At 43.0% G+C, this 12,846-nt stretch overlaps 1 pseudogene; it reads left to right on the forward strand.

The window, feature by feature from the left end:
- Window positions 1–12,846, forward strand: part of LOC127303516 (uncharacterized) — a 92,374-nt pseudogene that overhangs the window by 27,385 nt on the left and 52,143 nt on the right.

Here is a 12,846-nt window from a genome sequence, read left to right on the forward strand (position 1 = left end):
GTCGATGGAGAAGGCTCCGGGGGTCGATCCCCGTCCCGGCAGGGTGCCGAGACAGGAACTTCTGACCCCCGAAACTAGGTTTCGCGATGGCGGCGGCGCCCCTGGAGTCTTTCTGGAATATGATCGATTTATGTAGGGTTTTCGCGTCGCGAGGGAATATATAGGCGAAAGGGCGGCGCGAGGGGGTGCCCGGGGGGCCCACCCCATAGGGCGGCGCGCCCCCCTCCTTGGCCGCGCCCCCTGTGGTCTGGAGGCCGTGGGCCTCCCCCTGGCTTGTCCTTCTAGCTCCGTGTGTCCCTCGGAGAAATAGGAGGTTTGGTTTTTTGTTTCGTCGAATTCCGAGAATATTGCCCGAACAGCTTTTTTTGAACTAAAAACGGCAGAAAACAGGAACTGGCACCTCGGCATCTTGTTAATAGGTTATTCCCGGAAAATGCATAAAATCATTATAAAGTGTGAGAAAAACATGTAGGTATTTTCATAAACTAGCATGGAACATCAGAAATTATAGATACGTTGGAGACGTATCAAGCATCCCCAAGCTTAGTTCCAACTCGCCCTCGAGTAGGTAAATGATAAAAAGAATAATTTCTGAAGTGACATGGTACTAACATAATATTGATCATACTATTGTAAAGCATATGAGATGAATGAAGTGACTCAAGGCAATGATCTATAGTTTGCTAACAAATAGATAATGACTAAGCATATAGCAAAAACTTTTCATGAATAGTACTTTCAAGACAAGCATCAAAATGTCTTGCATAAGAGTCAACTCATAAAGCAATAAATTCTTAATAAGAGGTTTTGAAACAACACAAAGGAAGATTTAAGTTTCAGCAATTGCTTTCAACTTTCAACATGCATATCTCATGGATAATTGTCAACACAAAGTAATATAATAAGTGCAATAAGCAAGAATGTAAGAATAAATGCACACAGTTGACACAAATGTTTGCTTCTAAGATAGAAAGGGGTAGGTAAACTGACTCAACATAAAGTAAAAGAAAGACCCTTCGCAGAGGGAAGCAGGGATTAAATCATGTGCTAGAGCTTTTTAAGTTTTGAAATCATATAGAGAGCATAAAAATAAAGTTTTGAGAGGTGTTTGTTGTTGTCAACGAATGGTAGTGGGCACTCTAACCCCCTTGTCAAACAGACTTCCAAAGAGCGGCTCCCATGAAGGACGTTATCTATACCAGCAAGGTAGATCATCTCTCTTCTCTTTTGTTTACACATGTATTTTAGTTTTATTTATATATGACACTCCTCCCAACCTTTTGCTTTCACAAGCCATGGCTAACCGAATCCTCGGGTGCCTTCCAACATTTCACATACCATGGAGGAGTGTCTGTTTGCAAAATTAAGTTGCTTACTGATGAATCAGGGCAAAACATGTGAAGAGAATTATTAGTAAAGGTTAATTTAATTGGGGCTGGGCACCCCGTTGCCAGCTCTTTTTGCAAAATTATTGGATAAGCGGATGAGCCACTAGTCCATTGGTGAAAGTCTGCCCAACAAGATTGAAAGATAAAACACCACATACTTCCTCATGAGCTATAAAACATTGACACAAATAAGAGATAATAACTTTTGAATTGTTTAAAGGTAGCACATGAAGTATTTACTTGGAATGGCAGAAAAATACCACATAGTAGGTAGTTATGGTGGACACAAATGGCATAGGTTTTGGCTCAAGGTTTTGGATGCACGAGAAGCATTCCCTCTCAGTACAAGGCTTTGGCTAGCAAGGTTGTTTGAAGCAAACACAAGTATGAACCGGTACAGCAAAACTTACATAAGAACATATTGCAAGCATTATAAGACTCTACACTGTCTTCCTTTTTGCTCAAACACTTTTACCAGAAAATATCTAGACCTTAGAGAGACCAATCATGCAAACCAAATTTCAACAAGCTCTACGGTAGTTCTCCACTAATAGGTTTGTAACACCCCATTTTTCAGAACCTGCATTTTTCCTCCTGCTTAAAATTTTGAACCAACAAAAACCTTCCTTTTATGTTTGTTAGGGTTCTTAAGTGTGTTTCATGCTTGGTCTAGTTTTAAAACCTTGATACGTCTCCAACATATCAATAATTTCTTATGTTCCATGCTACTTTATTGATGATACCTACATGTTTTATGCATACTTTATGTCATATTTATGCATTTTCCGGCACTAACCTATTAACAAGATCTTGCAGAAGTGCCGATTCTTTGTTTTCTGCTGTTTTTGGTTTCAGAAATCCTAGTAAATAAATATTCTCGGAATTGGACGAAATCAACGCCCAGGATCTTATTTTTCCACGAAGCTTCCAGAAGTCCAGAGAGGAAACGAAGTGGGGCGACGAGGCGCCCACACAACAGGGCGGCGTGGCCCAAGCCCTGGCCGCGCCGGCCTGGCGTGTGGGGCCCTCGTGGCGCCCCCTGACCTACCTCCTCCGCCTACTAAAGCCTTCGTCGATAATAACTCCAGTACCGAGAGCCACGATACGGAAAACCTTCCAGAGACGCCGCCGCCGCCAATCCCATCTCGAGGGATTCAGGAGATCGCCTTCGGCACCCTGCCGGAGAGGGGAATCATCTCCCGGAGGACTCTTCACCGCCATGGTCGCCTCCGGAGTGATGAGTGAGTAGTTCACCCCTGGACTATGGGTCCATAGCAGTAGCTAGATGGTCGTCTTCTCCTAATTATGATCCATGAACTTGTTTATTTCGCATTGCCTGTTTTGCTATGCTCGATGGATTTTTCGATTCCATTAACTTTCAGTAGCTTTGTGCAATGTCCAGAAGTGTTAAGAATGATTATGTCACCTCTGAACATGTGAATTTTGATTATGCACTAACCCTCTAATGAGTTGTTTTAAGTTTGGTGTGGAGGAAGTTTTCAAGGATCAAGAGAGGAGGATGATACAATATGATCAAGGAGAGTGAAAGCTCTAAGCTTGGGGATGACCCGGTGGTTCACCCCTGCATATTTCAAGAAGTCTCAAGCGTCTAAGCTTGGGGATACCCAAGGCATCCCCTTCTTCATTGACAACATTATCAGGTTCCTCTAGTGAAACTATATATTTATTCCATCTCATCTTATGTACTTTGCTTGGAGCGTCGGTTTGTTTTTGTTTTTATTTTGTTTGAATAGAGTTGGATCCTAGCATTCATTGTGTGGGAGAGAGACACGCTCCGCTATTGCATATGGACAAATATGTCCTTAGGCTTTACTCATAATATTAATGGCGAAGGTTGAAACTGCTTCGTTAAATTGTTGTATGGTTGGAAACGGGAAATGCTACATGTAGTAATTGGTAAAATGTCTTGGATAATGTGATACTTGGCAATTGTTGTGCTCATGTTTAAGCTCTTGCATCATATACTTTGCACCTATTAGTGAAGAAATACATAGAGCTTGCTAAAATTTGGTTTGCATAATTGGTCTCTCTAAGGTCTAGATAATTTCTAGTAAGGGTCGAACAACAAGGAAGACGGTGTAGAGTCTTATAATGCTTACAATATGTCTTTTATGTGAGTTTTGCTGCACCGGTTCATACTTGTGTTTGTTTCAAATAACCTTGCTAGCCTAAGCCTTGTATCGAGAGGGAATACTTCTCATGCATCCAAAATCCTTGAGCCAACCACTATGCCATTTGTGTCCACCATACCTACCCACTACATGGTATTTCTCCGCCATTCCAAAGTAAATTGCTTGAGTGCTACCTTTAAAATTTCTATTCTTTACCTTTACAATATATAGCTCATGGAACAAATAGCCTAAAAACTATTGTGGTATTGAATATGTACTTATGCACTTTATTTCTTATAAGTTGCTTGTTGTGCGATAACCATGTTCCTGGGGGCGCCATCAACTACTCTTTGTTGAATATCATGTGAGTTGCTATGCATGTCCATCTTGTCTGAAGTAAGGGCGATTTACCATGAGTTGAATGGTTAGAGCATGCATACTGTTAGAGAAGAACATTGGGCCGCTAACTAAAGCCATGATTCATGGTGGAAGTTTCAGTTTTGGACAAATATCCTCAATCTCATATGAGAACATTAATTGTTGTTAAATTCTTATGCATTAAAGAGGAGTCCATTATCTGTTGTCTATGTTGTCTCGGTATGGATGTCTAAGTTGAGAATAATCAAAAGCGAGAAATCCAATGCGAGCTTTCTCCTTAGACCTTTGTACAGGCGGCATAGAGGTACCCCTTTGTGACAATTGGTTAAAACATATGTATGGTGATGATAATCCAGGTAATCCGAGCTAATTAGGACAAGGTGTGGGCACTATTAGTATACTATGCATGAGGCTTGCAGCTTGTAGGATATAATTTACATAACACATATGCTTTATTACTACCGTTGACAAAATTATTTCTTGTTTTCAAAACCAAAGCTCTAGCACAAATATAGCAATCAATGCTTCCCTCTGTGAAGGGCCTTTCTTTTACTTTTATGTTGAGTCAGTTTACCTATTTCTCTCCACCTCAAGAAGCAAACACTTGTGTGAACTGTGCATTGATTCCTACATACTTGCATATTGCACTTGTTATATTACTTTACATTGAGAATATCCATGAGATATACATGTTATAAGTTGAAAGCAACCGCTGAAACTTAATCTTCCTTTGTGTTGCTTCAATACCTCTACTTTGAATTATTGCTTTATGAGTTAACTCTTATGCAAGACTTATTGATGCTTGTCTTGAAAGTACTATTCATGAAAAGTCTTTGCTTTATGATTCAGTTGTTTACTCATGTCATTTACCATTGCTTTGATCGCTGCATTCATTACATATGCTTACAATAGTATGATCGAGGTTATGATGGCATGTCACTCCAGAAATTATCTTTGTTATCGTTTACCTACGCGGGACGAGTAGGAACTAAGCTTGGGGATGCTGATACGTCTCCGACGTATCGATAATTTCTTATGTTCCATGCCACATTATTGATGATACCTACATGTTTTATGCATACTTTATGTCATATTTATGCATTTTCTGGCACTAACCTATTAACGAGATGCCGAAGAGCCAGTTGCTGTTTTCTGCTGTTTTTGGTTTCAGAAATCCTAGTAAAGAAATATTCTCGGAATTGGACGAAATCAACGCCCAGGGGCCTATTTTGCCACGAAGCTTCCAGAAGACCGAAGATGATACGAAGTGGGGCCACGAGGTGGCGACACAATAGGGCGGCGCGGCCTGGCCCTTGGCCGCGCCGGCCTAGCGTGTGGGGCCCTCGTGTGGCCCCCTGACCTATCTCCTCCGCCTACTTATAGCCTTCGTCGCGAAATCCCCAGTACCGAGAGCCACGATACGGAAAACCTTCCAGAGACGCCGCCGCCGCCAATCCCATCTCGGGGGATTCAGGAGATCGCCTCCGGCACCCTGCCGGAGAGGGGAATCATCTCCCGGAGGACTCTTCACCGCCATGGTCGCCTCCGGAGTGATGAGTGAGTAGTTCACCCCTGGACTATGGGTCCATAGCAGTAGCTAGATGGTCGTCTTCTCCTAATTGTGCTTAATTGTTGGATCTTGTGAGCTGCCTAACATGATCAAGATCATCTATCTGTAATGCTACATGTTGTGTTTGTTGGGATCCGATGAATAGTGAATGCTATGTTATGTTGATTATCAATTTATTACCTATGTGTTGTTTATGATCTTGCATGCTCTCCGTTGCTAGTAGAGGCTCTGGCCAAGTTTTTGCTTGTATCTCCAAGAGGGAGTATTTATGCTCGATAGTGGGTTCATGCCTCCATTAAATCTGGGACAGTGACAGAAAGTTCTAAGGTTGTGGATGTGCTGTTGCCACTAGGGATAAAACATCGATGCTATGTCTAAGGATGTACGTGTTGATTACATTACGCACCATACTTAATGCAATTGTCTGTTGTTTGCAACTTAATACTGGAAGGGGTTCGGATGATAACCTGAAGGTGGACTTTTTAGGCATAGATGCATGCTGGATAGCGGTCTATGTGCTTTGTCATAATGCCCAATTAAATCTCACAATACTCATCATAACATGTATGTGCATGGTCATGCCCTCTTTATTTGTCAATTGCCCAACTGTAATTTGTTCACCCAACATGCTTATTCTTATGGGAGAGACACCTCTAGTGAACTGTGGACCCCGGTCCATTCTTTTACATCGAATACAATCTACTGCAATTCTTGTTCTACTGTTTTCTGCAAACAATCATCATCCACACTATACATCTAATCCTTTGTTACAGCAAGCCGGTGAGATTGACAACTTCACTGTCACGTTGGGGCAAAGTAATTTGGTTGTGTTGTGCAGGTTCCACGTTGGCGCCGGAATCCCTGGTGTTGCGCCGCACTACACATCGCCGCCATCAACCTTCAACGTGCTTCTTGGCTCCTACTGGTTCGATAAACCTTGGTTTCTTACTGAGGGAAAACTTGCTGCTGTATGCATCACACCTTCCTCTTGGGGTTCCCAACGGACGTGTGCTGTACGCGTATAAAACCTTCACTAAGTTTCTAAATTAGAGAGTTACCTTGAGTGATATTTTAGTACCTCACCTAAAATCAGTAGGGATTGCCCTCTTGTGTTGTGAGACCACCCTTTTTTATTTTTTTTCTCCTCACTTCTAAAAACCCTAGCTCTGCTTGTTTGGTTGATGCCACCTCATCACCTAGGGTTACACCACCAACACCAACACCCCTTGTTTATCCATTTATTTTGTTTTTCTTCAACACATGAGCTTATGCACTTGATACCAAAACTTGGCACATGCACTTGGCATAGCCCCCTTCTTTCTTTTCACCCCTGCCTCTTTTTCCTTTTTCTCCTTTTCTCTCTTGGAGTTTGGCCGAGAGGCAAGAAGGAGGGAAACTTCCCCCTCTCTTCTCTCTTCTTTCCTTTCTCCCTCTCTTCTTCTCTGGTTTGGGCCGTGGCCGACGCCACCACTCCCTCCTTTGCCCTGGCCCAACCCTGGCCCTCACCCTCTCTCTTTTCTGGCCCGCAGGCCACTGGCCCCCTCTCTCCCTCCAAACCCTAGCCCTCCCCAGCCCACGCACGCCTAGCTAGAGACATGATGGCACGGAGCCTCGCTCGACGCGCCATCAGCCTCGTCTGTCGAGCGCCCCCTCGTTTCCCTCCCTCGCTGACGCCACCAGGGCGACATCACGGAGGGGCCGACGCGTGACGCCAGCCCTTGGCCACCGGTTGGCCGTCGCCACCGCCCTCCCACTACCCGCGCCCCTCTCCGCCTATAAAACCCCACCCAAAGGCACTCCTCTCCCCCTCAGCTCCCCACTCGCAACGCCGCCAGGCTGCCCCTCCCACTCCCTAGCTGCTTGAGCAGCAGCCCGTGCCACTGCTGCGACGCGCCGAGACGCTCACCACGGTCACCGCATGGGTGACGCGCAGGTGGTCACCGCCGCGATGCCATCGACGCCTCCCTCCCTGCTCCCTCGTCATCAGCACCCCCTCCTGCATCCCCTAACCCCTTCTCTCTGCCCCTGACGCGCAGATCGGCAGCGGAGCGACGACGCCGACGACGAGCCGACGCCGACCGTGTTCCAGTTGACGTTGCGGGAGGAAGAGCAGACGCCCCTGGACACCGCCAATACACGCACACGACACACATCTACGCCACCGTGCCGCCTACACCAAGCCACGCCACCGCCAGTCGCCGGTAAGCTCCCTGGCCGCCCCTTTTTCTTCTACGCTGGCGAGCGCCGCGCAGACGTCGTGGACGCGACGGCTCCAGGCCGTCCGATCCAGATCCGACGGCCGCATGGCGCATGCATGGCCACGTCGGCGTGCATGGCCACGTCGGCTGGTCTGGCCCGCCACGGGCCCCAGCCTTTTTCCCTTTTTCTTTTTCTCCGACCACCGGAGAGCCCCAATGGGCCGGCCCAACTGCACAGCACCGCACGGCCCAAATCTTCCTGCCCTTTTTAATTTCGTTTGAAAAATTGCTATAGAAATTAAAAATGGAAATCTGCCAGTGTACTGTTTTGCTAATAAAAATAGTTTGGTAGCTCCGATTGATGTGATTCCAATTGCATTAGAACTAGCTTGAAATTATATTTCAGATGCCACTGACCTTGTATTTTAGTATTTTTATACAATTTTTAATAAAAATAAAACTTGATCACTGTTTCTGGTTAGTATTTTGAGTCTCAAAATTTGAAAAATAAATATTTTTGAATGATTCCAATTGTGTTGATCTTGTTTTGTTACTATGCATCTAGGAAAAATACCAGTAGCCTCTGTTCTTGATATTTTGTCTCTGGTTATGATTGTATGTGTGTCACATGCAATGATTGGATGAAAGTTTGATGGTTTTAATTAAACCTTGTTACTTTTCTTTTATCAAAATGGCCAAACCATGTTTTGTTACTGCCAAACAACTCCCCTGCATATTTTCATCTTTCATTTATTTACTCTTGGTTCTTGACTCTTGAGTTATATATTGATGGTATGCATCGTTTACTTTTGCGACGCTAGATACGAACGAGGGTGAAGTTGAAGGGGAGGACTTTGGAGAAGGATTTGAGGAGGACCAGGGACAAGCCAACCAAGGCAAGCCATCTTTGATCTCTGTTTGGTGTCTAGTTGGATGTCATTTGTTCATGTCCAAAGCACCTTGTTTCTATGTGTGTTATTCTCTCTATTTATGATGTCTATCTATGGTTGCAAGTGGGGTACTCCCTAGTGGTGCCACTCCACCTTTGCCCTTGTGTTTTTGGGAGGCATGGTATCATGGCCGTGCTATTCCACTTGGTTAACTTGTATGCTCAACATGAGCATGTCTCATTCCAAGATAGAAGCTACACCACACCCACCACTTTTGTAGTTTTGAGGTATCAATGTCATGATCTTGGTGTAATTCTCAACTTGAGAGGAGTATGTCGTGTACCCTATTGGAGAGTTTGTTGGATAGTGATACTCCACTATCTAAGTTGTATATTTAGCACCACAAATCTGAAAGTATAATCCTCCTTGTGTTGTCATAGTACATGCTTAACGTAAGCAAGTATGATCCACTCCATTACCCCCTTTTTACACCATCTATGGCGTGATGACTCTCATCTCGGCCATAGTGCAATAGTAGTTTCACTCATGAAACTATAGGTTGGGAACCCCTCAAGGCTTACCTTGTTGTAAATGTTTGTGAAAACCTTGGGTAAGCTAACTCTACCCAAGCGTATGTTTTGGAAAGGCAAAGTTTTTTGACAAGGATGTTGGACGAATATACCTTGGGTAAGTTAACTCTACCCAAGTGTATGTTTTGGAAAAGCAAATGTTTTGAAAAAGGTTGTTCGGAGGAATATGGTTGGTTGTTGGCAAACAAAGGAAGTGTGTGAGTTTTGTTTTCAAAGGAGCACTTCGTATAAGTGTACACCAGCCCAACTTTTATTCGCGCAACCACATTATCCAAAGTGGGCACGGGCTTAGTACGTAGTCTGTTGAAATTGGCATGAGCGCCCTTCACAACTTTCTAGGGAGGGTCACGACGACCTCCGATGCCGGGTTGCGCTCTGGAGGAGGCAATACACTGTAGTTGCCTATAGCCGGACGATTACTGAGGGTATTCTGTCATGGCGCTGGAGATACGCTCAAAAGGAGGTATGCTGCCGGGGTGCCGGGAAGGGGTAAGCCCGCAGGGAAGGACTTGTGCCAAGGGAGACGGGCGAAAGACTATGACTAGTTATTCGATACTCGCATAATTTCGTATGACGATCCGGGGATGATCCCGGCGGATTTATCAGTTCTTGTGGGGAAAGTGCGCAAACTCTGCAGAGTCAAATCTATTCGAATAGCCGCGTCCGTGGTCATGGACGGGTTGCAGAGGCCTACCTTAACCTGGGCTTGAGTTTTGTTTTGACAAATGCTTTGCAAAGGAAGTGTTGTGTTTATGTGTACCGGAAAGGTATGGAAAAAGGGCGTGTGTTGACCAGATGGAGATGGTCGTGGAAAAACTGAGACCAAGTGGGGAACTCTTTCCTAGTGTTTCATGAAGAGGAACTCTTCTTCAATAAAGATATAGAGATGTCATAGATATCTTTTGAAGTATCTTCTTCAATAAAGATATAGATATGTCATAGGATTTCTCTAGCATTCCCATCAAATGAGATGGCGGTATGCTAACTCTTCTTCAATAAAGATATAGATATGTCATAGGACTTCCCTAGCGTCCCAATCAATTGAGATGGCGGTATGCTACCTTTCCTCTTATTAGGTTAGCTAGATGACCTTAAAAACACCATAGTGTCAGCATCACTTGAGATGCCGGCATGCTATATCCACAAGAGAAACTGTTCTCTCCCTCTTGTCTTCTCTAGTTAGACTTGTATTCACCTTCTTGATGGTTTTCGAGTACAACTCCAAATGTACTCACGGCTTTGTCCCTAGCTATTAACTTGGCCAGACTATGAGGAGGACTACGAAGACGATGGAGGATACCAGGACGACTATGCGACCTAGGACGATCTCCAAGTCAGCCGCCTGTAGGTCTGAGGCATGACTTGGGCCCGACGACGTTGACGTGTATCCGCTGCTATGTTTGTGAACTTGCCCATCGTGGCATTTATGTAAGACCGGGGGCATGTGACCCCGATGTTGTAAGACTTATTTATTCGGTATTGTAATGGATGATGTAATCTGGATATTCGGTTCGGTTATGTGCTCACGGTGCACTGATCATGGGATCGTGAGTTGAATGCATAACAGGGTATTTCGGACAGTTAGTCCAGGGTCCCCACAAGGTTTAAACTACATGACACAAAAGCTTAAACATGATCTACTTGAGAGCTCAAAACAATTGCCAAGTATCAAATTATTCAAGACAATATGAAGCATTTTCTGTTTCCAACCAAATAACAATAAGTGTTGCGGCTTTCAGCTTTCGCCATGAATATTAAAGTAAATTAAGAACACAAGTGTTCAAATGAAAAAGCGGAGAGTGTCTCTCTCCCACACAAGGATTGCTAGGATCCGAATTTATTCAAACACAAACAAAAATAAAAACACACAGACACTCCAAGTAAAGCACATAAGATGTGGAAGAATTAAAATATAGTTTCACTAGAGATGACCTGATAAGTTGTTGATGAAGAAGGGGATGCCTTGGGAATCCCCAATCTTAGACGCTTGAGTCTTCTTGAAATATGCTTGGGTGACCCACGGGGGCATCCCCAAGCTTAGGCTCTTCACTCTTCTTGATCACATTATATCACCCTTCTCTCTTGACCCTTGAAAACTTCGGTCACACCAAACTTCTCATAAACTTCATTAGAGGGGTTAGTACTCAAAAAACTTTAATCCACTTTAGCCCTGTACTGACACGTTGCAAGAACTCAATAAAACATTAGCTACAGCTCTCCACGTCTAGAAAGCCTTACTTAAAGTCCACAAGAGACAATGCAAAAAAACAGAGATAGAATCTGCCAAAACAGAACAGCCAGTAAACACGAATTTTTTCGAGGTACTTCCGTTGCTCAAATCAGAAAACTCAAAACTAATGAAAGTTGCGTACATATCTGAGGATCACTCATGAATTTTTGCAGATTTTTCTAAGTTTCCTACAGAGAGACCTCCTCAAATTGGTGACAGCTAGAAATCTGTTTCTGCTCACAAATCCAAATCTAGCATCAACTTTCTATTAGAGACTTTACTTGGCACAACAATACGATAAAATAAAGATACAAAGGCATTGCTACATAAGTAAACAGCACCTTGACTCAAAAATAAAATAAAAATTGCAGAAATAAAATAATGGGTTGTCTCCCATAAGCGCTTTTCTTTAACACCTTTCAGCTAGGCGCAAAAGGTTTTAATGATGCTCACATGAAAATAGAAAATGAAGCAAAAGGAGCATCAAGAAGCAAATTCGAAACACATTTAAGTCTAACCTGCTTCCTATGCATAGGAAGATAAAACACGAGTAACTTCAAAATTTTCAGCATGTAGAGAGGTGTTTTAGTACCATGAAAATTTCTACAACCATATTTTCCTCTCTCATAATAATTTCTAGTAGCCTCATGAACAAACTCAACAATATAACTATCACATAAAGCATGTTTTTCATGATCCACAAACACATAATTTTTAACAAGCTCAAAAATAATGGGATTAAAACTTTCAAACCCACTTTTATCAATAATATAACAAGATGATTGATCAATCTCAAAAGATATGGGGCTACTAGATAAAGTCAAGACCTCTCCAATCCCATTTTCATTAGTAGTACAATTAATATTATCAAGTAACATAGGACCATCATCTAGAGCTTTATCATAAACATTTGCCAAGCAAAACTCTTTAGTACCATGCATTTCGATATCAGGCACAAACAAAGCATTATCATAAGATTTATCAAAATAGCATGGATTATCATAGATAACAGTAGCATAATTATTCTCACAAGTTTTACACATAGGGAATATTTCAAGAGAATCCACAGGAACATAACATCCATCCTCCTTTGGTAAGCATGGAGGACAATCAAATAGTGTAAGAGATAAAGAGTTACTCTCATTAGAAGGTTGGCATGGGTAGCTAATCCATTCTTCCTCATTTTGTTCATCACTCTCCTCCTCCTTTTCATCCAATGAGCTTTCAGGTTCATCAATTTCTTCTTTCACAGGTTCTTGCAAATTGTGAGTGCTTTCTTGTGCATGAATGAGTATCTCTTTATAATCAATGATATAAGGATTATTGATGTAATATTCTATGCAATAATCAAGGATAGAAGAGACATAATCTTTAAGGTCCTTACAAGCAACACAGGTTTCAGAATTTTTAGAAATGAATGATTCTATTTGAGAAGCTCCCATAAATAAAACAAATTGTTCTACTTCTTAG

Source organism: Lolium perenne, chromosome 5, assembly GCF_019359855.2.
Source record: "Lolium perenne isolate Kyuss_39 chromosome 5, Kyuss_2.0, whole genome shotgun sequence".
NCBI lineage: Eukaryota > Viridiplantae > Streptophyta > Magnoliopsida > Poales > Poaceae > Lolium > Lolium perenne.